Raw genomic sequence first — 23,580 nt, 5'->3', positions numbered from 1 at the left:
TTGCCAAGAAAAAAAAAAAACTACCTTTGTAATTATCACCAATGCTACCCAAAGCCTAAGTTGCTAAGACTGGCCTGTGGTCCACTTTGCTTTCTGTGGGCGCTTGTCTATTATGCTAGGGCACTGGAAACTGGTGTTGAGCCCGAATCAGTTTATAACCTCTTGCCCAATCTTTCCATCAGATTGATTTATTATAGTGCCTTCTGCCTCATGGCATGCCAGGTCATGGATTCTGAACTGGGGAAGAGACAATGACAGGTCAGATATTGGGTAGTGGGCTCTTGGTATACAACCTGACAAACACCAAGAAAGTGAGGGAAAAACAAGACAGTCATGGAGAATAGTGGCATAAAAGGGAGGCTGGGGTGTGGCCTGAGCTCAGAGGGTACCAGAGCTAAGGGATCGCTCCTGACAAAGGGCATGGAGGCTGAGTGAGATTAACAGAGAAACAAAAACTGAAAGGATGGAGAAGTACTGGAGGCTGGTGGAGGGAAAGGGTAAAAGAACATCAGTACCAGCAGCGATCATCTACTGAGTGTGGACTGCATGCCACGTACTGTGATAAAAACTTTATACAGGCGGTCTGATTTACTTTTCCCATGCCCCTGTAGTAGGCACTGTTCTTTAACCCATTTTACAGGTGAGGAACTTAGGATCAGAGAGGTAACTTACTCAGGGTTACGGAGTAGATGGGCTGGGAGTCAGACCCAGGTCTGGTGAATGCTATGTTTGTAACCAGCACTTTATACCACCTGCTGATACGGATTCAGGGGCACTTCCTCCCCCCAAGCCTGCTGTAGGCTGGGAAACAGTCTCCCAACACCCCAATGAGCAAGGTACTGAGTGATGAGCTAAGCTGGAGGTGTAGTTCAAAAGCCCTGCTATGAGTGAGCGGCCTGCCGGGGCTGAGGGTGCTGGGGGCGGAGATGGGCTCATCCATCATCAGGGGATACTCACTCCATTGTGTCGGGCCGCACCTAAATGTTTTTTTATTGTCTGCTTTTCACCATGAGTAATGCCACTTTCCATTTTAAGCTGGCAGCTTCAGGAGATGACCACGTTATAAGCCAGAGCTTAAAGCTAAGTGCTGCCTGGGGGATTACTCACCCACTTTACGACATGGCCAACATCGCACCCTCCCACTCACGATGCTGCTGGAATATCCTCTTCCTTGCCAAAGCCTAAAGGAAATCTGGCTTCCCCTAGAATCAGGCTGGGAGTGGTGCCAAGTTATCAGAAAGCTGGCAAGTTAACTGATTCTCCAAGTGCAACTACTGTAGTTATTCTGGTCCCCGCCTCTGTGGTGAGGTTTTGTTGCTGTTCATTCATGAGGCATTTGCTGAGGGCCTACTATGGACCAGGTACTGTTCCATGATAGAAATACTGCAGGGATCTAGATGGCTTTAGTCCTTGTTCTTAGGGAGCTAATAGTCTGGGGAAGATGAGCAGACAGTTATAATAATATGTCATAACCAGTAGGGTGTTAAGAAACGATGCAACATGAGAAGCTCAGAGAGTTTGGGGTACTAACAGCGAAGGATTTATACGAGAGTAGGAACTGACTAGGTTTCTTGATTGTAAGCAACCAAAATCAAGTTTGACTGTGAATAAACAGGAAGAGAATTCAGAGAATGTGGAGTTGCCCAAAGAATCGCTGGGAAGGCACAGTGGTCCAGTATCACCGGAAGGGTCCCAGCGGAAGACTCTGGGGGGGGGGGTGTACCCCTCAAATTGGGGATGTGGCTTCAGATGCTGGGCAGTCAACAGATGACAAATGTCCAGGACAGCAGGTAGAAGTAGGGAAGGAGGAGAAGCCTGTCTCAGAATGACCTAAGAGAGTCTGAGTCAGAGACACCAAAAGGAACAGCTTAAAGAGAGTGCTGGCTTATTGAGTGAAGCAGGCAATGGGACGAGGCAGCCAGGCTCCCAGGAGTTTACTTAGGGAGTGAAGTCTGCTGCTCAACCAGACAGTGAAGCTTCCGTGGGGAAACAAGCCGTGTGCCAGCAGGTAAGGAAGAACTCCACTTTAAGCCTTTCCCTTGTTTTAGGGTTTCTGGGGCCATTCTGGAAGGCCCTGGTTGTCAACGGATGCCTTGAAATTATAAAAACCAGCTAAATCAGAAAAATGTTCTCCATATAATAGTTGGAAAAGACGACTGAGGCAAGCCAAGGAGATAATGGTGATAGCCAACATTTACTGCCTGTGCTAACACGAGCTTACATGCATTCATTCATTTAATCCTCAAAATAAGCCTCTTAGTTTACAGACAAACGGAAAGAGGCACAAAGACTATACATGACTTGGCCAAGGTCCCATGGTGAGCAGCCTGTGGAGGTGGGGTGCAAATGCAGATCTGCTTTCCTGTAAGCAGAGTCTTCGACAGGGCCCACAAGGACAGAAAGGTCAGATGCAGAAAAATGCTCATGTTTCTAGAAGGAGAAATCATTTTTTTCTATGCTAAATATATCATAAGATATTAGAAGCCTAGTCCCTTAGCTGTTACCTGTCCCATGGGGACCATTTTGAATCTTAAGTTTCGCAATTGCTCCCTATGAGAAATTTTCAAATTTTACATCAAGGGAAAAAGGTCTGTATTCCTAGAAGGAGCAATGAGTGAGGAATTTTCAGCAATTACTCAAGGTATTGACCCCTACACCACAGCAAGAGGTACATATAGCATTTGTAGTGGATTTTTGAAATACAAATTTCTCTAATTATACAAATAATACATGCTACTTATTAAAATTAGGGAAAGGTGGAAAATATAAAGAAGGTAGGAAAAATCATCTGTAACCTTACCACTCAGTAATGGCTGTAGTCACTTGTGGGGGTGTGTGTGCATGTATTTGTGGGGTGTGTGCGTGTGTGCACGTGCGTGTGCATATGTAATTTATACTCTCACTTTCCAATGCATATATATGTAGTACTGTCTTTTAAAATCAGCTCTTCAGAGCTGATAGAATTGTTATTGCCTTGATTTCATCCTTTTTCTCAAGGAAGAGTTGTATCACAGTATTCGATTCTGCCAATCTACTAAGTGAGTATCAGTTCAAGAGTAGAACACAGTACGGAATGCAAGCTAATTTGTTCAGATAAGATGATGTGGGCTTTGCTGGGATGCACTGGATACAGTGTACGTGAAAGTGCCTGGTTCTCTCTCTCTTTTTTTTTTAAGTTTATTTGAGAGAGAGAGAGAGAGAGAGAGAGAGAGAGAGAGAGAGCAGGGGAGAGACAGAGAGAGGGAGAGAGAAAGAGAATCCCAAGCAGGCTCTGCACTGCCAGCTTGGAGCCTGATGCAGGGCTCAAGCCCATGAACTGTGAGAGCCTGACCTGAGCTGAAATCAAGAATCGGATGCTTAACCAACTGGGCCACTCAGGAGCCCCAAAGTGCTTGGTTCTTTAATGAGGACTTGGTTTCTCATCATTTACTAGCATTTCTAACTGGTAAACATTACCTGAAACAAGTCTAACATAATGATTAACCTGACCATTTAATAGATAACCATTTATTTATTAGGAGAGATTTATTTCACCACCTACCATATGGATAACATCCCAAAACGAACATTATGGAGGCAGAAATTAGAAGAGCAGTTTCTAGACTGAGCTCCAAGTGGAGCCCTGGCTCTGATGCCAAGGTCTCCAGCCTGGGGGACCTCACCTCCTTCCACATCCCCGCCCAAGGCAGTTCAGAACCCCTGGGTCCAACACACACAGAAACTTCGCTTTCTCAGACAGGAAAGCAGGCTGGCCTTTCCAGTCCCTTCTGAGCATCTCCTCCGGGAGCCCACGTGCGCAAGCCAGCACACAGCCACGTCTATCTACCAGGTCACTGCTCTCGTCAACTCTTGGCACACCTGGTGCCATCGTCTCTTGTCCTTTCCCCAGCTCATCACGACAAAGTCCTACGGGTTCAGGAGCCTGTGTGTTTCCTCTGTGCAGGCCCACACATGTGTTTTGAGTTGAAAGTCAGTGGCCGGTCAAGTGCCTGCACGATGCAGCTGGACTTGCTGATGTAAACAAGTAGCTTGCATGTGAGTTTCCTGACCCTGAAAAGGCCCCCCAGGACCATCCCCTCAGGCCTCTGTCAGGATTTTAACCCTAGTCCAAGGGGACAGGGAAAATGAATTTTGGTTTAGTTAATAAGCTACAGCCAAATGAGAAGCACAGCGGTCCTGTCCTCTCCTTCCTTCCCGGTCTCCGTGTAACCCCTTCCTTGCTGGGCCATTCCTCATCCTCAACTCAGGCGCCATCACTGCCAAGCAGCCCCTGTGGTGACCCAAGGAGCCAAGGGTTAGCGGCTCCTCTGCGAACAGTGGGCGCTTTCCTCCACTCCTTCCGGTACACAGCTCCTTTCTACCCTTGCTTTTTGGCTTTGTGTTTCCATGCTTCATTAGATTACTTACAGAAGCAAACAGTTAACACACAGATTTATGTTTTAAAAGTTAATAATCTCTGACCCCACCAACTATTCTCCTTTTTAGCTCCAGGAAATTCACGCAGCCCTCTTTCCGTATTCCATTTGCAAACAAAAAAGAAAACCAAAGTAATAATTCAGATCGAAAGACCTCCTAACTCTGGGAGCTACTTAATTTCTTAATTTCTCAAGAGCTCAGTGTTTTCATCTATGAAAATGAGAAAAAGAGTATTTATGTCAAAGTGCTGCTATATGAAATCATGAGATAACATCTAGGAAGCATTTAATAAGACAGCACATAGAGATGAGACTTTATAGTTAGAGGCTTCTTATTTTTGTTAATTTCCTAGCATGCTATATTTTGATCATACTTGCTTTTACAATTCCCTTCTGTGGCAGTTGGTACTGGTTTTATATTTCCAGTAGCAACACCAAATTTCCATTTGATATAAAATCCAGTTTGAAAGCTAATTCAACTTGAAAAATACTAATTAGGTGATCATTAAAAATACATTCTAGCTGCATATATCTAGATTGATTAGGGCAAAACATTTTGTACATATGAAAAACAAACTCAAAGGAAGAAATGACCAAGGAAACAAGACACCCCACCTCACCCTTAAATCAACCAACAAACCCAGACAGCAGCAATCTCTGGGCATATGCATGGACATCTGTGGCACAGGGCTGAAGGGAGCATACAGGATAATTTCCAATGGCTTTTTACCACCAACAAGAACAAAACAGACAAAATAGCCATTTAGTCCTCTCTGCCTGCTTCTTTATGGGCCCCTCACAACTTTCTTTTCTTATTCTGACCCCTCCACTGGAAAGCCTCAAGGCATTCACTGCTCTCAACTAGAACCATCCGAGCTTGGGTAGCCCCTCAAGAGTTCTATGCTCCAGGGGCACCTGGATGGCTCATTCGGTTGAATGTCTGATTTTGGCTTGGGTCATAATCTCATGGTTCATGGGTTCAAGCCCCATGTCGGGCTCTCTGCTGTCAGCACAGAGCTTGCTTCAGATCCTCTGTCCCCCTCTCTCTGCCCTGCTCACGCTCGTGCTCTCTCTCTCAAAAATAATCATTAGGGGGGAAAAAAGAGTCCTATGCTACAAATTATCATTCCTGTGACCCAAATCAAGACTCTTTTTATTTATTTTTTAATATTTATTTTTGAGAGACAGAGACAGAGTATGAGTGGGGGAGGGGCAGAGAATGAGGGAGACAGAATCCGAAGCAGCTCCAGGCTCTGCGCTGTCAGCGCAGAGCCCAATGCGGGGCTCGAAGCCACGAGCTATGAGATCATGACCTGAGCCAGTCAGCCGCTTAACCGACTGAGCCACCCAGGGGCCCCAAGACGGTATGTTTTCGAAGTATTAGCTAGAAATCTTAGTTACTCAATTTAATAAATGTCAGCAGACATTCACTGAGCGTCCATAAGTGCAAGGCAAGCGTGTGTCCATTGGTTGAAGGGAATGTGTAAGATCCAATGCCTGTCCTCACGAAGCTGAAAAGTCACTAGGGAGGCCAACAGCAAATAACTGTAATTGCTGGGTAGACAGAGTGACTGCCACCAACCGCTCCAGCCAACATGCCACAGGAGGAAACAACGAATGTGAGCTACTTGGTAAGGAGGAGGGCAGGTTAAGGGTGGAGGCAGTGCACCCCCTGAGAAGTACCTGTCCTTTGAAAAGACTATATTAGGCCTTGTGCACTGCCCTCCCACCTTTGGTGAATTGTTTTTGAGTCCTTTGCCTCTTCTAGACTAACAACTGGAAGAAAGTTTAGCATCCTGACTTTTCTTCCCTAAAACGGGCCAGCTCCTTGCTCGTGGGGATCACTCCGTCTCCAGTTGGTGAACCACGTGGATGCATGTGGCCCTGCACACATCCCTGACCCCACCCGCTGAACTTCTGCTCATCCTCAAAGGTCACAGCTCAATGTTACCTCCTCGGAGACAACAGACCACTCTCCACCTACTGGCACACCTCCCCTTTCTGTTGGTATCTGATTTCAACAGAGGGAAACAGGAATTGGTACTGCTTCAGATTTTCTTAGTCAGCTGTACCCTCTTTTAAAATGCAGTATCTCCCCCTACAGGAATGAAAGAAGACAAGGAAGGCAGGGACTTGGCTTTTCTGTTGCCTCTGTGTTCTAGTGCCTCATAAATCGTAGTGTTAAATAATTATTTCTTGAATGAATTCACGGATAATAATAGACTAATTCAACTCATCTCTCTGAGATCAATGCCGTGACTACAGCAACTCTCATCTCTCTCCCTGGATTTTTTTATCTCTCTGATCTGCTACTTTCATCAGGAGAGATCAATGGTTTTAGGAAATCTGGAGGATTCGTGTCATATGAATGTAATCAATTAAAAAGACTCCTACTTGGGGGCACCTGGCTGACTCAGCCGGTAGAGCGCGCAAATTTCATCTCCGGGTTTTCAGATTACTTAAAAATAAAATCTTCAAAAACAATACTCATACTTGGGTTTAGGATGGCAAGTGGCTAATTAGCATAGTTCCTCAGGCTTTGGTTCATGAGGGGTTTCTAAGCACAGTGCATATCTTTTCAGCAAAACTGATACAGCACAGATTTCATTCCCCTCCCTCCCTCATTTCTTTCAGCCAATATTTATTAAGCACATATTATGTACCAGGACTGTGCAAGGCAGTAGAGATATAGAGCTGAGCACCAGAGACAAGGGCTCTGCCCTAAGAGAGCAAAGTTGAGAGGGAGAAACAGTCCAGTCAAAGCACCAGTGAAAAACAGAGGAGGCTAAGGGACGCCCCTGGGCCTGGGGCTGGTGATACAGGAAGGCTTATCTGAGTAATATTTGAGGTGAAGTCTGGAGGAGAAGTAGGAATATCTTGGGGGTGGGAGGCAATGTTGGCAGAGAGAGGTCCAGGCCAAGGGAAAAGCAGCTGAAAGGCCCGGCGGTGAGAGCCAGCTTGGCATGTTTGCAAAACGCAAGTTCACTCTGGTTTGAGACAACTGGAGGGTCCAGTGCCAGGGAATGTGAGCCTTCTTATTCAACACCAAAACCCAGAGAGATGGAAGCTGTGTGGGTCACTGGCTGTGCCTCGGGAAATTACTGGAATTTCAGCTCCATGGGGTAAGGACACTGCCAGCCTTGTTCATCACTTGAGAATGGGGCCAGGAACGCAGCAGATTCTTAATAACCATTTGCTGAGTAAATGAATGAAATTCCCAAGAATGACCTCAGCCATCTTCTCTGGTGTCACCAAGCCCCAGGGCGTCATAAGACCAAGGAGGCATCTTGAGAGCTGGCAGGCCCACTCCCTCCCCTCCAGGCTGTCTGACCTGCCCTTAAAACTCTCAGAGATGACAAGATCTTATATATTTCATACAGTAGAGGAGCATGAGTCGGAAATGCGGTTCTTGAGGTCATACACATGCAAGTGAGGGACAGACGATCTGTCCGGTCATTTGGGTGAGTCACCGCAGGATGGAGAGGAGCAGGGACAATAGTCCTTAATGCCCAGACCAGCAGGGCAGGCAGCAAGGGCACTCGGGGGCTGCCCCGCATTATCTGTCACGTTGTAAAGGTACCACGGTGCCTCACTTCTGAATCTGCTACTGAAGATCAACAAGCCCCACATTATCCAAGCAGCACCAACTCCTGTGGAAACCACATTTCCTGGTATATTTGGCAGTGTGAATTTAAAATCCAAGTTGATCTCACCAGTCAGCACTGGCTGAATGCTGCCGGCTCTCTCAGCGAAAGCTACTGTGCTTGAGAGCCAAGACATCCTGGCTGGGAAGCCGTCAGGAACGGACACCACATGTTGGCTATGCCCACATCTATCACTCTATGTGAGGTCCTGTGGCCCCTTACTTGGGCTACCACACCTATTCCCTGCTTCTGCCTCTCCCCCCATACTTCTCTACTAAGTAGCCAAGTGACAGTAAAAAAATAATAATAATAATCTGATCATGTCATATCCCAGCACTGTTCAGTAGTTTTCCACAGTCCTTGACCGTCTCCAGGGCTCTGCCTGGGCTGACCCCGCCAGCTGCTTCAGCCACAGCCGCCTCTCCTCATCCACAACCGACTCTTTGCTCCCCAAGTGAAACATGCTCTTTCTGGACTCAGGACCTTTGCATAGGCTCTTCCAGCTACTCTCTTTTTCCTACTCACTAGGAATATAAATTCCACTTCTAGGAAGTCTTCCGATCTGTCAGGCTCCTGTTATCTAACTCCCATGGTACCCTGGACAGTACTGCAACACTCAGTTCCCTGGGAAGCCCTTTCACGGGTCTTCCGCACTAGCACGTGAGCTCCAGGAGGTCCTCAGTACATCTGCCGTGTTTGCCACTGTATTCCACGTGTCTGGTACATAGTGGAAGCTCAGCAAGTGAGTAAACGAGTGCCCCGATCTGTGAAGTGTCGGGAATAACGTTACTCATTAAAATAAGAGGTGGAGAGAAGTGGTAACATAACAGAACTTCAGTACCAGCCTAAACCAGATGACCTTCGTCATCCTGGACGCCTGATTTCATATTATGGGCTTGTGAACTATGATTAAGCCTCAGTTTATCCTTCAGAACTGGTTTCTGGTTTGGTTTGGAGAACTATAGGCCTTGCCACCATGTGCCACGATGATCAATAACTCAGAGCTTTGCAACGATCCAAACCAGGTCGAGGTGCACTAGTGTGCCTGCCGGTGGCCTGAGCCTCTTGCTGTGGAGACAGGCAGCTCTTCTGCCCAGTGTGACACAGCAGAACAAGGCTATAGGGACCTGGAGCCTTCACGCATTTTGCCTTACCCTCTGTTTTATTGTCTCCCCACCCCCACCCACCGGCAAGGACAAACAATAATTCAGTAAAGGAAATATGAGTAATGGAAAGAAAGAGGAAAAAATAAACGTATCAAAATGGGCAGTATCCCTCAGGCCACTGCTTTTAAAGAAAACAAGGACAGTAGATTTGGAGATACTTCAGTGACTTTGCTAAAAACGAGAAAAATAATCAAGCTGACCTCTCCCTATGCTGAATTCCTTATCTCTTGTTCTAAAAAAAATTTTTTTAATGTTTATTTATGTTTGAGAGAGGGAGAGAGGAAGAGGGAGAGAGAGAGGGAGAGAGGGAGGAGGAGACAGAGGGAAAGATCATGAGAGGGTGAGGGGCAGAGAGAGAAGGAGAGAGAGAGAGAGAGAGAGAGAGAGAGTGTGTGTGGTGACTGGGGGAGGGCAGAGAGGAGACAGAGGATTCGAAGTGGGCTCCTTCCCAATGCAGAGAGCATAATGTGTGGCTCGTACCCACGAACTGTAAGATCATGACCTGAGCCAAAGTCAGAAGCTTAATGGACTGAGCCACTGAGGCACCCCCTTATTTCTCTCTTGATGTAGAAAGGATTTTCCAAATCAAGGGTTCTCACTCTGGCATGCATCAGATTTTCCCACCTGAGGCCCATTGAATATGAATCCCTAGAAGAGGGGCCCTCCCATGATCCCCACGCAGGGGGGACCCCCTCAGGAACAAGCTCAGGAGGCAAAGGCAGAGTAATGCCCTATGCCTGGTACAGCTCAAATAAGAAACTTAGATGTGCTCCTGGGGGCCCCAAGAGAAAGGGACTAAAACGCTTGTTCAAAGTAACACCACACACTACAGTTAGGGTCTGCAGAACGACAAAGATTTCTGATTCCATAGAAGGCGGGGGGGGCGGGGGCACATATTCTCTCCATGGGATTCACTTAAGCTGCTGAGCTGACCGCACAGGCAAAGACCTGCGCTGGGTCCAATGGAAAGGTGACGGCAGCGACTAAGTATGATGATGATGATGATGATCTCCATTCAATGGGTGAGAAAATTCCAAGCACAGGGAAGTGGGGTGACTTGCCCAAAGTCACCCACCAAATAAGGGCAAACCCACATGGGGACCCATGTCTCCCTGACGGCAGTCTCTGGTCTTGTGTGTTACAGTGTAAGTTTCCTTTAAGATACCCAGCCCTTGCCATCCCGGTGCTTCCAAAAAATGCAAATGGCCTGAGAAAACCAGAAGAATTAGTACAAAATATACAGCTTTAGGAAACAATGAGCAATCAACTTGTGGACCCCTGGTGAGTCTTACCCTGTTTTGGTTATTCACTCAGCAGAAGCTTTGTTATCTGGATTTCAGGTGTCTTGAAAAGATACCAAAGTTCTCTTACGGAAGCAACCATCTCCCTCCTCCTACCCCCCCAGGGTGGAGCGAGTGAGCTTTAGAGAAAGCCAGGCAGCCTTCCTGATGCGGCTCCCAGAGCACACAAAAGAAGAGGAAAGAAGAAAGTTCCACAACCCAAACTCAAGAGGGAGGCTTGATCTTTTATGAATTCCCAAAATATTAAAGACGTTAAGGGGCGCCTGGGTGGCTCAGTCGGTTAAGCTTCTGATTTCGGCTCAGGTCAGATCTCACGTTGTGGGTTCGAGTCCCGCATCGGGCTCTGTGCTGACAGCTAGCTCAGAGCCTGGAGCCTGCTTCCAATTCTGTGTCTCCTTCTCTCTCTGCCCCTTCCCCTCTCATGCTCTGTCTCTGTCTGTATCAAGAATAAATAAAACAATAAAAAAAATTTTTTTAAAAAGAAAGAAAAAATATTAAAGACGTTAATAATACCATTTGTGGAGAGCTGATCACATGCTAGATACTGTGCGCATTTCACTTTATGTGCTCCTATCAACTTTGATCTTGACAACAACCCTACGAGCAGGGCAGGAGCAGGTACTGTGCCCGTGAGGAAACTGATTCAGAGAACATTAGCAACTTGCCAGTAGTCACACATCTATAAAGGGATGAGTCAGAGATCGTATCCATTGGTCTGAATCACAGCGAGCTCTTAGATAGTATCTTGGCTGTCTCTTATTTTAAATACAAAGAGAGACACCATTTGGTTTGCTTATGTGAACAAGAATTCTTAGCTGTCTGCCATTTTTATTTGGCTGTGCCAAGCCTCACCACAGCCTGGGAGACAGGCCGGGTTCTTATTTCAGTGAGTGTTTACTGACTGCAATCAATACACTGTGCTCCGTGCCAGACCTCACATTCAATAAGTGGGAGATGAGGTCACCCCTCACAAGAATTTACTGGGAATTTACAAATTTACAATACATAAAGCACTTCCAGGTAATTTTACCAGAGGTCAGGAGTTGCTGGATTAAATGGAGTCATCGATGCCTGGGGATTTGTAGAGGAGGTGAGCTTTGGCTAGAGGTCAGGACTGGTTTGTTGGAGCAGAGAGGTAGGGGTGGTGCAGCAGATGAGTAAGGGGCCAAAGTGTCCGTCAGAAGACAACTCCAAGGCTGCCTCAGGGCATGTGTTCCCCCTGAGTCCAGGCCCACTGGACTCTGCCAAGTGCCCAGGCCCATGTTGGAAAAGAAGCCTGGAGTTGGGTCACATGTCCAGAAACGCCTGCAGTGAAATGCTATGAAGGGTAATGTACATCCTCAGAGCAACTTTAGGCAAAGGCAGCAAGGCTCCCATTTTATGAGGTGACTTTGAAACCAAAGTCAGCAGGTCTGAAACTCTCAAGTCAATTTCTCCTCTGCTTCGAAGAGCAGACCTCAAAATCAGAAAGGAAGGGCATGTAAGTCAAGGAGTGAAAATGGAACTTAAATCCCTAACAGGTAGAAACTTTCTGAATATTTTGAGTAAAAACCTTAACAAAAGGCATATGCTTTCCCCAGTAATTCCACTTCCATAAATCCTCCTGAGGGCAGTAACAGCAATTTTGTTTATAATAGTGACAAATGAGACAGGATTAGAGTTTTACATGTCCACACAATGGAATCCTATAATCCTATGTAGCCATTACAAATGGAGATGGAGATTTATGTTTATTAATGAAGGGAAAAAATCCTAATGTATTTAGTAAAGTCTGGTTATAAATAAGCAGATTATACAACAATCTATGTATATAAATTTTACAAAGAGGAAATCATGTGATTCTTCAGACCATGCCCGAATCAACTTAATAGAAGTGAAATCATATGTAATAAATTCTCTGATCACAACATAATTAACTTAGATATCAATAACCATAACATATCTAGGATAAACTGCAAATATTTTATTTATTTATTTATTTATTTATTTATTTATTTATTTGGAGAGAGAGAGAGAGAGAGAGCAAGCAGGAGAGGGGCAGACAGAGGGAGAGAGAGAAAATCCCAAGCAGGCTCTGCATTGTCAGTGCCCGGAGCCTGATGCAAGACTTGAACTCATGAACTGTGAGATCATGACCTAAGGGGAAATCTAGAGACACTTAACCAACTGAGCCACCCAGGTGCCCTGGAAAACTGCAAATATTTTCAATTAAACAACACACTTTAAAATAATCCACCAAAAAATTCCAAGGAGAAATTATAGAGTGGTTTAAAGTGAACAATATATAAAATATGGTACATGGACATTGGGAAAGGCAATTAAAACAATTATTAAAGGAAAATTTTCATCTTTAACTGCTCATATTAAAAATTTATTTTGAAGCTCTAATACTAATGACCTGAGATTCTACATGAAAATAAATAAATAAAAGGGCAAGGTAAACTGAAAGCAAGCAGAAATCAGAAAAATTAGAAATAAAGATAGCAACAAAATAGAAATCAGGCAAACGATGTAGATAAACCCAACAAAGCAGAAATCTTTTTGTTTTAGAAAACCTGAATTATTCCTATATATGAGCCACTTTATGAAAATTTATACTTCTGAACTGACATGTTCCCAGAAGTCCTCTTCAGCTGATAGGATCAGGAACAATCTTAAAAAATGTTATTGATATTTACCTGTATAATCTTTTTTTTCTCTCCCTCTTTTATATTAAGAGCTTCTAAGGGGACTGACATCCTCTGCTCATTGGCTGAATTGTTAGAACAGTAAAGAAACATACCCTATAAACCCCTTGTTTCCCAAAGTAGGGGCATGTGCCCCTATTGATACAGAAGTTCTGAGAGGTATGAAGATATCTTTCAATAACACTGCAGAGAGAAAGGGAGCCTCCTTTGAAGTTTCCTTCAGTCATTTTGATTGCAGTCAAGGAGACAACTTTGGTTTCGTGCAATTAGGTTTTCAACTGCTTGTCTCTCTGTAAGCAGAAGAGGTGGGCGGGCAGGAGACAGCACATGAGCAGAAGTTAAACACACCCGTCCTTGGCCTGTATTTATCCTGAGGACTGCCTTCTGTGTATGGGATGCTTCTGCAATTATACTCAAGAGATAAAGTTTCCTTTAAATAAGGAAATTAAATTTAAGAAAAACCACACGACAGTAATTTAAATAAAATTCAAAAGTAAGGAATGTAGTACGGGAAAAATGAGCAACATGCTGAAGCTAGCACAGGCGTACTGAAGTCCAAGGACAGCGGGGTTAACCTCGGTGGGGATGAGAGGCCTCCGGGACATCAGTGTGCACCGGGATACCCCCAGAGCCCCGCCAGGCCCTGATTTCCATCTTGTCACTTTAATATAAAAACAACAGCACGGACACAATAAACGAGCAATTTGCTCAGGTGATGACCCAGGCAGGGAGCCGATTTCAGAACAGGATTCCAAGTCCAGATAAATCCTGCTGGGAGGATGACTGACGCGGGAGGTTTCTAAGAGCAGATAACATTTCTTTGCAATGTTTGCCCAGAGGAAAGAGGCCCTTCCACAGGAAGAAGGTCAAGTCCGGTCTATTTTTATAAAAGCATTTCAAGTGGTTAGTGGACTTATTTCCTGTGGTTCCCAGGAATCCTGCAGCAGGTTCCCAGGAGGATGTCGGTGATGGGTAGCAGAGACTTGATGAGTGACAATCAATAATTATCTCTATATTTGCTTCACTTTTTCCAATAAAAATAATCTAGGGAAAAAACACTTGCTCTAGAAGAGCAAAGTTCACGACACCAAAGAGCGGAATGGGGCATGAACTTCCCTTCATGCGCGGCAGAGTCCTCAGGTCAAGATTTTGAAAACTGAAGACTCGTTTATTCACTCATTCCCTTTTATTCTTCAAATACTCGAGCAGCTGCTCTGTGCCAGGTGCTGTTTAGGGACAGTGGAGAAGATGGTGAATAAACATGGCTTCTGCCTTCCAGAAGCTTTCTGTCTACTGGTGGGGAGGGCATCCGACACTCCAACAATACATGGGTGGATATATACTTAATTACAAATGGTAGAGAGCATTGGGAAGGAAAGAAGAGGAGGTGCAAAAGAGAATAATGGAGGCTTCGGGGGAACAGAACTTAGATGGGGAGGTGTGGGAAGACCCTTGAGGAGGTGGCTTCAGCTACCGTCTGAAGAGTGGGTAGGAGCCAGCCAGGGGAAAGTGCCAGAAAGCAAACAGTTTGTATGAAGGCAGGCATGTAGCGGAGACCACACTGGATGCAAGGAGCCAAGAGCAGACAGGACCAGAGGAGCGGCTGGAGCACAGTGGGCAAAGGGAGGGAGAGTGGGGAGGCCAGGCCAGGCCACACAGGCCTGCTCGCAGGCCAAGGGAAGGAATCAGATTTTACTTTATGGACATGAAAAGCTATGGAAGGTTGCAAGCAGAGGGTGATGCAGGTTTTCAAGGATCCTTCTGACTCTGTGTATAAAGATGATAGGGGAGGGTTCCGAGAACAAAAGATGAGGCTATTTTAGAAGTTAAGGCAGCGGACTGGGCATTGACAGTAGGTAATAAGTACATAAATTTGACAGCCCTTCACTGGAACAAAAGCGTATAGACAGGTGACCACCACACAGGGCTGGGACTAAGGCAAGGCAAGGAGGTACTTGCTTTGGGCACAAAATTTACTTAGAAACCAAGATAAATAATATTTTTTAAGTTTATTCATTCATTCATTCAAGTTATCCCTATATCCATTTCCTCACTGTGGTTCTGGCGAGATGACCATCCCAACCTGTAAACCAGGGGGCCATCAAGTAACCCTCCGCTCTTAAAATAAATACTATGTGAAGAAAACAGAGGACATAAACCATCACAGCCCCCTGGTGGTACAGGTGCTATTCTTTTTCCTGATTCTGGAGACTCTGAGAACAGAAAGTGCATAATAGGTGCTCCATAAATATTTCTGATAATGCTAATGGCGAACATTTGCCAGGCTCTTACTATGTCAATCACTTTCCCAGAAGCTGGTATTTACAATTATCGCATTTTATCACCAATCCCATGAGGTAGGTATGGCATGATCCCTGCCCCTCCTTGACTGGTGCATACTTGATTAGCATTTAGTAAATACAGGAAGAAACAAAGGATGCTTGGGATGGAAGGGAGGATGAGAGAAAAGGAAGTGACAGGCCTCCTTCTATTCCTTACGAGTCCTACACGGATCACAGGGATTCCAACTCCCTGGGCAGACACTGTTTTCTGACAAATACTCATCACCACACTGAACCAGATCTGCACTTAAATATCACCTTTCTCCATAGGGATTATTTTTGATAAGTTAGGTTTTTTAAACTGAACAGCTTTTCTGAGAAAATATTTCTTGAATTCATCCATTCCCAGATATTTATTGAGCAAAATTACTACATATAAGGCACAGATCTAGATGCTAACATATGTGAGCAAAACAAACCTTATTTTGGGTCCTTGTGAAAGTCATAGTCCACTGTGTGTGTGTGTGTGTGTGTGTGTGTGTGTGTGTGGAAGGGGATTGGCATGAGACAGTCAATAACCAGTAAGCAAACACATACATAAAGTCATAAATGTTCGTGTTATACAGGGTATACACGGGGAAGTACAGGCGGCTACCCTAGACACGGGGGCCTGACATAATCCTGCCTCACATGACACTTCCGTTGCTGAAAACTCAGTGTCGAGAGGTTTTGCAAATCAAATCAATCAAACTCCTACTATAGGGTGTGAAACATGACAATCTAATGACTTGCTTCTATGGAGGACAGTCTTGGAAAAACCACAGACTTATTTTCTACACAAACACATCTATGGAAAAGGCATTCCCAACACTGAGGGGTCAAGAATACAATACTGGCAGGTGTGGGCCACTTGGGCGTCTCAGTTGGTTAAGCATCTGACTTCAGCTCAGGTCGTGACCTCATGGTTTGTGAGTTCAAGCCCCTCATTGGGCTTGCTGCTGTCAGCTCAGAGCCTGCTTCAGCCCCTCTGTCCCTCTCTCTCTACCCTTGCCCTCCTGTCAAAAATAAACATTTTTTAAAAAGCACAATATTGGGAAACATAGGAAAATGTTCTGCCTTCTGTCTGCTCCACCCCCATTTAATGTCTAGATTTATGGAATTCCAGAGGAGCCCCTTGAACCTGACAACACTAAAGAGGAACTAAGGAATGCAAGACTTTTGCAAGGCAGAAATTATGTACAAAAAGATGGCAGCCTAGAGAAGTAAGGAGAAGTCCATCTGACATTTCTCCTTACCTCCTGTTGCCTAATCTACTCTCAAAGGCCAATAATGTAGAAATTCTTCATTTTTCAAACAACCCCACCCAACAAAGTAGAACTTTGATCTTGAAAGCATGAGAGGGGAGCAGTGGATGGTGCGGGGTATAAATGGCTTGGAAAGGTTATTTAGGAAAAAGAAATAAACAAGAAGAGAAACCATGAGGAGTTGCAGGGGTGAAAGCAAACCATGCTTTGAACTGCCTGCCAAAATGAAAGCCAACTCCCAGGAGAGGCCATGTTTGACAGATGAACGCACTGCCAAGCCTACCCGTACCTACCTATGTTTGAGACGCACATGTGCACCTTCCTGGAGATGCTACATACCAGGGGCAGAATTATCTCTGAGTTTGCCTTCTTGGATACAAGATTTCAACACGCTTCCAAGCTCTTTCGTCCTTTATCAAACACCAGTCCTTGCCCAGACCCTTCGGTGATATTTTCTTGCTGCATCTCCCTCCCATAAAACCCACCTGCTTCCTGCCAACAGCTGGGGTGTGTGGAGGCCTGTGTGTGGAATACCAACGACATAGTCACAGGGTCATGAGCGCATCGGGCATGCTGCAACAGGGGAAGCTGGGGAGATGGGAGAATGGTCCCTTTTGGACTTTTTGTGTGGGATCAAAGAGAGCTGGCAAGTGGAAGGAACCTCTAAAAATAACCAAAGTCCTTAAAAAGAAATAATGCAAAAGAAAACAAGGTTTATACTGTCCAAATGTAGGCTCTGCACAAAGTAAGCCCTGGAAGACTGGCGCTGGGGCGGCTTATTATTGTCTTCCTGCCCTTTGGTGGAGACACCCACTGGGTCCCTTTGCAAATCCTGGACCTGCTCCCCACCCCCTGCCTCCGGCATGGTGCTGGAAGGCTCTACAGGAATGCAGCTCTCTTGGGGCACAGCTGGGGCCTCCAAGGCCTGCTTTCAAGATCCAGAATAGACTGTGACATGGGAAATGAGCTCCATGGGGTTTTACATTCCTTCGTATCCAAGCACCTTCGACACAAAACCTCATGCCGTGATTGCTAACCATTCTTCCAGAAACGCCTCGATATCATCTGTCTGGCAGAAATGTGAGTTTTGTCTTTTTACTTTTCAATGTTTTGAATGAGCATGGGGCCCTTGGAAATGAGGCTGCCCAACAGAGGCGTGACATAATAAAGTAATGTCTTGGGACTCAGGGTTTTGCTTGGGGCTAAGCCACAGATTTGCTTTGATAAGCTGTTCAGCCTCTCTGTTGTCACACTTCTTTTGGCTAGAGAAAAAGACAAAGTGTTCACCTATCCCATGTACTAGGAGGAATAAAAAACAAAATGATTATAAAGGACCTCTTGTATTATCCATAGCACAAGCACCTAGAGATGCTGGCTTACCCAGGTAAAATGCTTTGTGAAACTCCAAGGGCCATAAAAATGTAAATAATCCAGGCACTAAAACATAGGCTCCAATTGAAATGCCTGGGTGGCTCAGTGGGTTAAGCGTCCGACTTCGGCTCAGGTCATGATCTCACGGTTTGTGGGTTGAAGCCCCACGTCGGGCTCTGTGCTGACAGCTCAGAGCCTGGAACCTGCTTCAGATTCTGTGCCTCCCTCTCTCTCTGCCCCTTCCCTGCTCACATTCTGTCTGTCTCTCAAAAATAAATAAACATTAAAAAATTTCTTTTTAACATAGGCTCTTATTAACAACCATAACAATACCTACTATTTCCTAGGCACTCACTGTATGTGACCCTTGTCAGGCCTGCCTTTCTCTATCATGATGAGATCAGTCTTCTTAACAGCTTCGTTTTACAGAGAGGCAGCTGAGGATGAGAGAGGTTAAATGACTTGTCCAGTCATGCACATAGTTAAGGACACAGCAGAAACCAAAGCTCAGGTCTATGAGAACTTCCCTTCTTCGTAGCCTATCCAGCCCAGTCTGAAGTAGGACTATCCACTGGGTTCCCAGAGTGGGCTCTGGGCTCAGCCCGGCCCTTGAAAAGCAACGGCAAATGATTCTACTGTGACAAAAGTCAAGAGCAACTTGACTGCCACTGGGCCAATCAGGAAAGGGCTGGTGAGGCCATTATAGTGCTTTGAAAGGGGACAGTTCTGTGTCAGGGGAGGAATTTGCAAAGACTCCATTCAAGAGACACAAACATCTGTGGATGGGGCTACCTGAATTATGCGGCCTAGGGGACTGGGGAATAAAGAGAATAGAGAAGCTAAGGATCCCTCCACCAAAGGCATTGTTTTCTGTTTTCCATATTTCTTTGGCAGTTAAAATCATGGACGCTGCAGTCAGAAAACCCTACCTTCAGACTGGAGCTCTAACACTGATTTATCTGTGTGACCTTAGACAAACTGTGTAAACTCTCCAAGCCTTGGTGTCCTCAGCTGCAAACTGGGGATAATAAAAGCAACACCTTGAGTTCAGTTCAGGGCAAGCTTCCCTGTTCAGTTCATTAGACTTTGGGACATGACCAGGCTAGGGTAGATGATTCCATAGAAGATCTCACTCTATTCATTGATCTCCCAGCCTACAAGAGAAAGAAAGAAAAAGAGAAGGGCAGGGAAAGAGAGAGAGAGAGAGAGAGAGAGAGAGAGAGAGAGAGAGAGAGAGAGAGAGAGGGAGGGAGGGAGGAAGGAAGGAAGGAAGAAAGGAAGGAAGGAAGGAAGGAGCCATGCCTATCTCACAGAACTTCTCTGAGGATTAATTAAAATAATGGGACAGGATCTGGTACATAGTAAATGTTCCAGAAAAAGTCACCATTTTATTATTTAGGGGCTTATTTGATTATTTATGGGTATGTCCAGAACAGGCTGTTAGGAAATATATGTTAGAGCAAGCCCTCAACATTTCCAAAGAGAAAACGAACACCCACTTCAAAAGACCAAGCTTGGAGAAGCCAAAGTTTGCAGGTCAGGAGGGAAGAAAAAAGACCTAGCAGAAAAAACGATCTTCCTGTGAGTTGGAAGGTCTGCTGGCTTTGAGAAAGGAATGTCCTTGTGGGCTGGTCCTGGAGATTGTACCTTGCACAACATTTTCAAAAGATTTGGGGAGGCACATGAGTAGGGGAAGGCTAGAGGAAGGGACAAGGGCTGCCAGAGCTCCTGCAGAATCACTTTGCATTTGGCTTGGAGCCCAGGCTTTCAGAGCATCAGTCTGTAGGAGGAATACTTCTGCGTAAGATGCGTGCACGTCTCCAGGATGGCCGAGAGCCTGCGGGACGCTCCAGACCAGGGTGTACCGTGAAAGATCAGGCGGAACGGCCCCTTCGGGACATGCTGGTATGCTAGGGAGTGCTCCCTGGTTCCTCTTGGAGCGTGTTTCCTCTAAGCATTAAAATAATTCCTGACCTCCAACGGAATGATGCTCTATGGGGGTTGGAGGGTGGGTCAGCGTTTCGGGGGTAGATAAGCCACACTGCAGAGAATTAAAGAGCCAGAACCCAGGGAGCAAATAATGGATAGTGGAGATCCCTAGAAATGTGGGCGTATCTGCTTGTATTTTCTACTCCCTCATAAAGGAGCGTGGGGGCTAAGACTGGGATTGAGCTGTTGGGGGTTACAGATGGACTGGGTTTACAGGCCGCACTTCCTGCCACCAATGCGTGGTCCAAGCATCTGTGCCCTTATTGGAAGCTTGGCTTGACTGACCTGGTATGGCCAGATTCTAACTGCCTTAAAGACAGGCACTGTGATTTCTGCTGCAGGCCTGGAATCCCTTATCTGAAAAGATAGACACATTTCTGGACCCGAATCTGGGGATTTTAGAAAGGCCATCGTTGCACGTATTGTATATTAAGGAACAACTCCGTTGGGGTCCGGAGCTGTCCCCTCTAATCAAACACACTGGTGATTCTGCACCAGATCACACACCTATTAACACCTAAGTGATAAATAAAGATCCTAAGTAGTTTTTGGACCATCTGGGTCAGGTTTTACCACAATGGGAGTTACAGAAGAATGTCTAGTTTTCTGAGCAGAAATGTAGACATTCAGAATGTAGATTAGGGATTTGAGATCTTTCTTTTCATTTCCTTTTCTTTCTCCTTATTTTCCTTTTGAAATTTCCCCAACAGTCTGCCTGTGGCAGGTGCTGAGTCGAAGTGGATGGCATCTCGAGTATGACATCTCCATCTCCCTCAAAGAATATTTAATTCTGGACCCAGGGGACAGTTTATTCTCAGTGACGTGGGGCTTCTTTAGGATTAGAACGATTCTAAATTAATGAACAGGAGAGAGAGAGACTACTGAGTTGGTAGGTTCTCTGCCATCCTGGACGGTAACACACAGAGCCATGAAACACGGAAGGAGGGTCACTAGTACGTCACACTCAGCAGCTGAGTAAATGAGAAGAGGGCACCGCCGTTCATCAGTGGTGACGGCATGTTTTAATCTATCACTTGGAAAATGGTATTTTTAAAATATTGCCAAAATAGTACTAAATGTCAAAAATCAAGTTTGTTCAATCCTAAATCAATAGCATAGGGTGATCTGCAAAAGACAACAAGAGACACAGAGAATGATAATCAAACATCTATGAATGTTTACAAGTATTCAAGTGCTGGACTTGGCTTTATATGCCTGATCATTTAACACTTCTTTTTTTTTTTTAATGTTTATTTATTTTTGAGAGAGAGAAAAAGAGAGAGACAGAGTGGGAGTGGGGGAGGAGCAGGGAAAGAGGGAGACACAGAATCCAAAGCAGACTCCAGGCTGTGAGCTGTCAGCACAGAGCCTGACACGGGGCTCGAACTCATGAATGATGAGATTGTAATCTGAGCTGAATTCTGATACTCAACCAACTGTGCCACCCAGGCACCCCAATCATTTAACACTTTTAACAACTGTGCGGGAGCTACTGTTATGGGGTCCCATACTGCAGATGAGGAAACTGAGGCTCTGTGAAATTGAATGAGTTTGCTAGTGAGTGTCCACCCAGGACTGAAACCTGAGTCTAGCAGTTTGCCAATAACCAGCTATCAGAGAAAAGGAAGGAAGGCAGGAAGGAAGGGAGGGAGGGAGGAGGAAGGAAGGAAGAAACAGAGGAAGGGGGGAAGATAAGTTGGTGGGAAAGCAAGAAGAAAAGAAAAAGGAAAAAAGAGAAAAAAGGCCTTGATTTATAACATTTGCCAATTTATGCACTGTACATACTCTCACCAAGGGTTGATTTCAAGCCACTAATGGTCTGATCACCAGCTTGCAGGGGCCCCTAGGTGGCTCAGTCGGTTAAGTGTCTGACTTAGCTCAGGTCATGATCTCGCGAATCAGTGAGATCAAGCCCTGAGTGGGGCTCTGGGCTGAAAGCTCGGAGCCCAGAGCCTGCTTCAGACTCTGTGTCTCCTCTCTCTGCCTCTTCCCCATTTACATTCTGTCTCCTTCACTCTCAAAAATAAACATTAATAATCAGCCTGCAAAATTCCTCAATATTAAAAAACCGGCTTCCACAAATCTGTAGGAACCATCTCCTGCACCTCCTACCAAGCCTACCCCAAGGCCATGTCCACACTGTGCCGCCAGCTCTGGAAGATGAGACTGCAGCTCATGGAACGGAGCTGGCCCGGGAGAAGCACACGAGCGTGCCAGTCCGGCCGGTCCCCCACAGCTGTGCTCCTGCCCCCGACCTGGCACACATCACTGCGGGTGCGGGAGGGGAAAAGACAGAAGAACACCCGTCTCTCTTTCTTCAGGCAAATTTTCCTTCACCAAAGAGTGTGAAGTGGGCTCCTGCCAACCTAGCACTCCCAGGCAGAAATAATAAAAGCTAGAATTCTTTTTAGGCTCTATAAACTTTTCCATGATTAGATAGAGAGCTCAGTCTTGAGACTAAACGATCTGATCTGTCCTTGAGATCCTTAAATGCCATAATATTGCCCTTGAAGAAGGTAGTATCTTTCTACAAGATGGAAAAAAGGCTTTTTTTAAATTAAAAAGAATATTTATTTGAGAGAGAGAGAGTATGTGGGGGAGGGGCAGAGAGACAGGAGAGGGAGAATCCGAAGCAGGCTCAGCTGCTCTGCTAGGTGAGATTTCACAACTGTGAGATCATGACCTGAGCCAAACCCAGGATTCAGACACTTAACCGACTGGGCCACCCTAGCTCCCTGGGTCCCTCGGTCTGTTTTAACCAAGGGGAGGATATTCCAGCCTAGTTTGAATCCACTTAAAATATATTTAGGCTCTTGGTTTAGCCTCTCTGTAACTATCTCAAAGACCTCCCCTACTAATTAGGTCCCCTGATAACATCTTTCCACTGGAGGCTCCCAAGAAGGAACTGGCCTGGTATTCAATCAACAAACATGCAGAGGACAATTATTATGTGCAGGCTTTTGCTAAGTGTAAGGCCTAGAAAAAATACAGCATAGTTTTTGTTCCAGAGCTTCAGAGACTGATGAAGGAGACAGGTAGGTAACCTTAGTTACACTCTATTCATTACCTCATTCAACAAATATTTATCAAGGGCCCATTAGATGCCAGGCGCTCTGCCAGGCACTGAGAGACCATGGTGAGCAAGACAGATTGGTCTGTACTATTATGGGGCTGACAGTCCAGTCATAAAGGGAGACATTAATTAAATAATCACAAGAATGAATGTGTAATTAAAAAATGAAGTAAGAGCTCTGAGGAATGTTAAATGGTCCTTTGAGGACTGGAGGAACCTGACCCAGTTAAGGCAAGTCAGGAAAATCTTCCTTGAGGAATTGGCAGTTGAACTAAGGCTTGAACAAAACATAGGAGTTAAACTAGGCGAGTAGGGTAGAGGGAAAGAAAGAGCGCTCTAGAGAGAGGT

General features: G+C 45.5%; 1 protein-coding gene and 1 non-coding gene across 7 annotated transcripts in view; both read left to right on the top strand.

The window, feature by feature from the left end:
- The window catches only part of FGF1 (fibroblast growth factor 1), a 102,080-nt gene that overhangs the window by 49,698 nt on the left and 28,802 nt on the right, over window positions 1-23,580 (top strand). The window contains exon 1 of one of the 6 annotated variants that reach the window (XM_029942147.1): window positions 17,788-17,879. The exons of the other annotated variants lie outside the window; for them this stretch is intronic. The gene's annotated coding sequence lies outside the window, so the exon portion shown is untranslated. Of the gene's footprint in view, window positions 1-17,787; window positions 17,880-23,580 lie in introns of those variants that run through there. 6 annotated transcript variants of the gene reach the window in all.
- LOC115295100 lies at window positions 19,209-19,332 on the top strand. The gene has a single exon (XR_003910323.1). It is a non-coding gene; the product is annotated as a small nucleolar RNA SNORA36 family (small nucleolar RNA).

The sequence above is a fragment of the Suricata suricatta genome, chromosome 6 (assembly GCF_006229205.1).
Source record: "Suricata suricatta isolate VVHF042 chromosome 6, meerkat_22Aug2017_6uvM2_HiC, whole genome shotgun sequence".
Classification (NCBI taxonomy): Eukaryota; Metazoa; Chordata; class Mammalia; order Carnivora; family Herpestidae; genus Suricata; species Suricata suricatta.
This window is presented reverse-complemented; position numbering and strand designations above follow the sequence as displayed.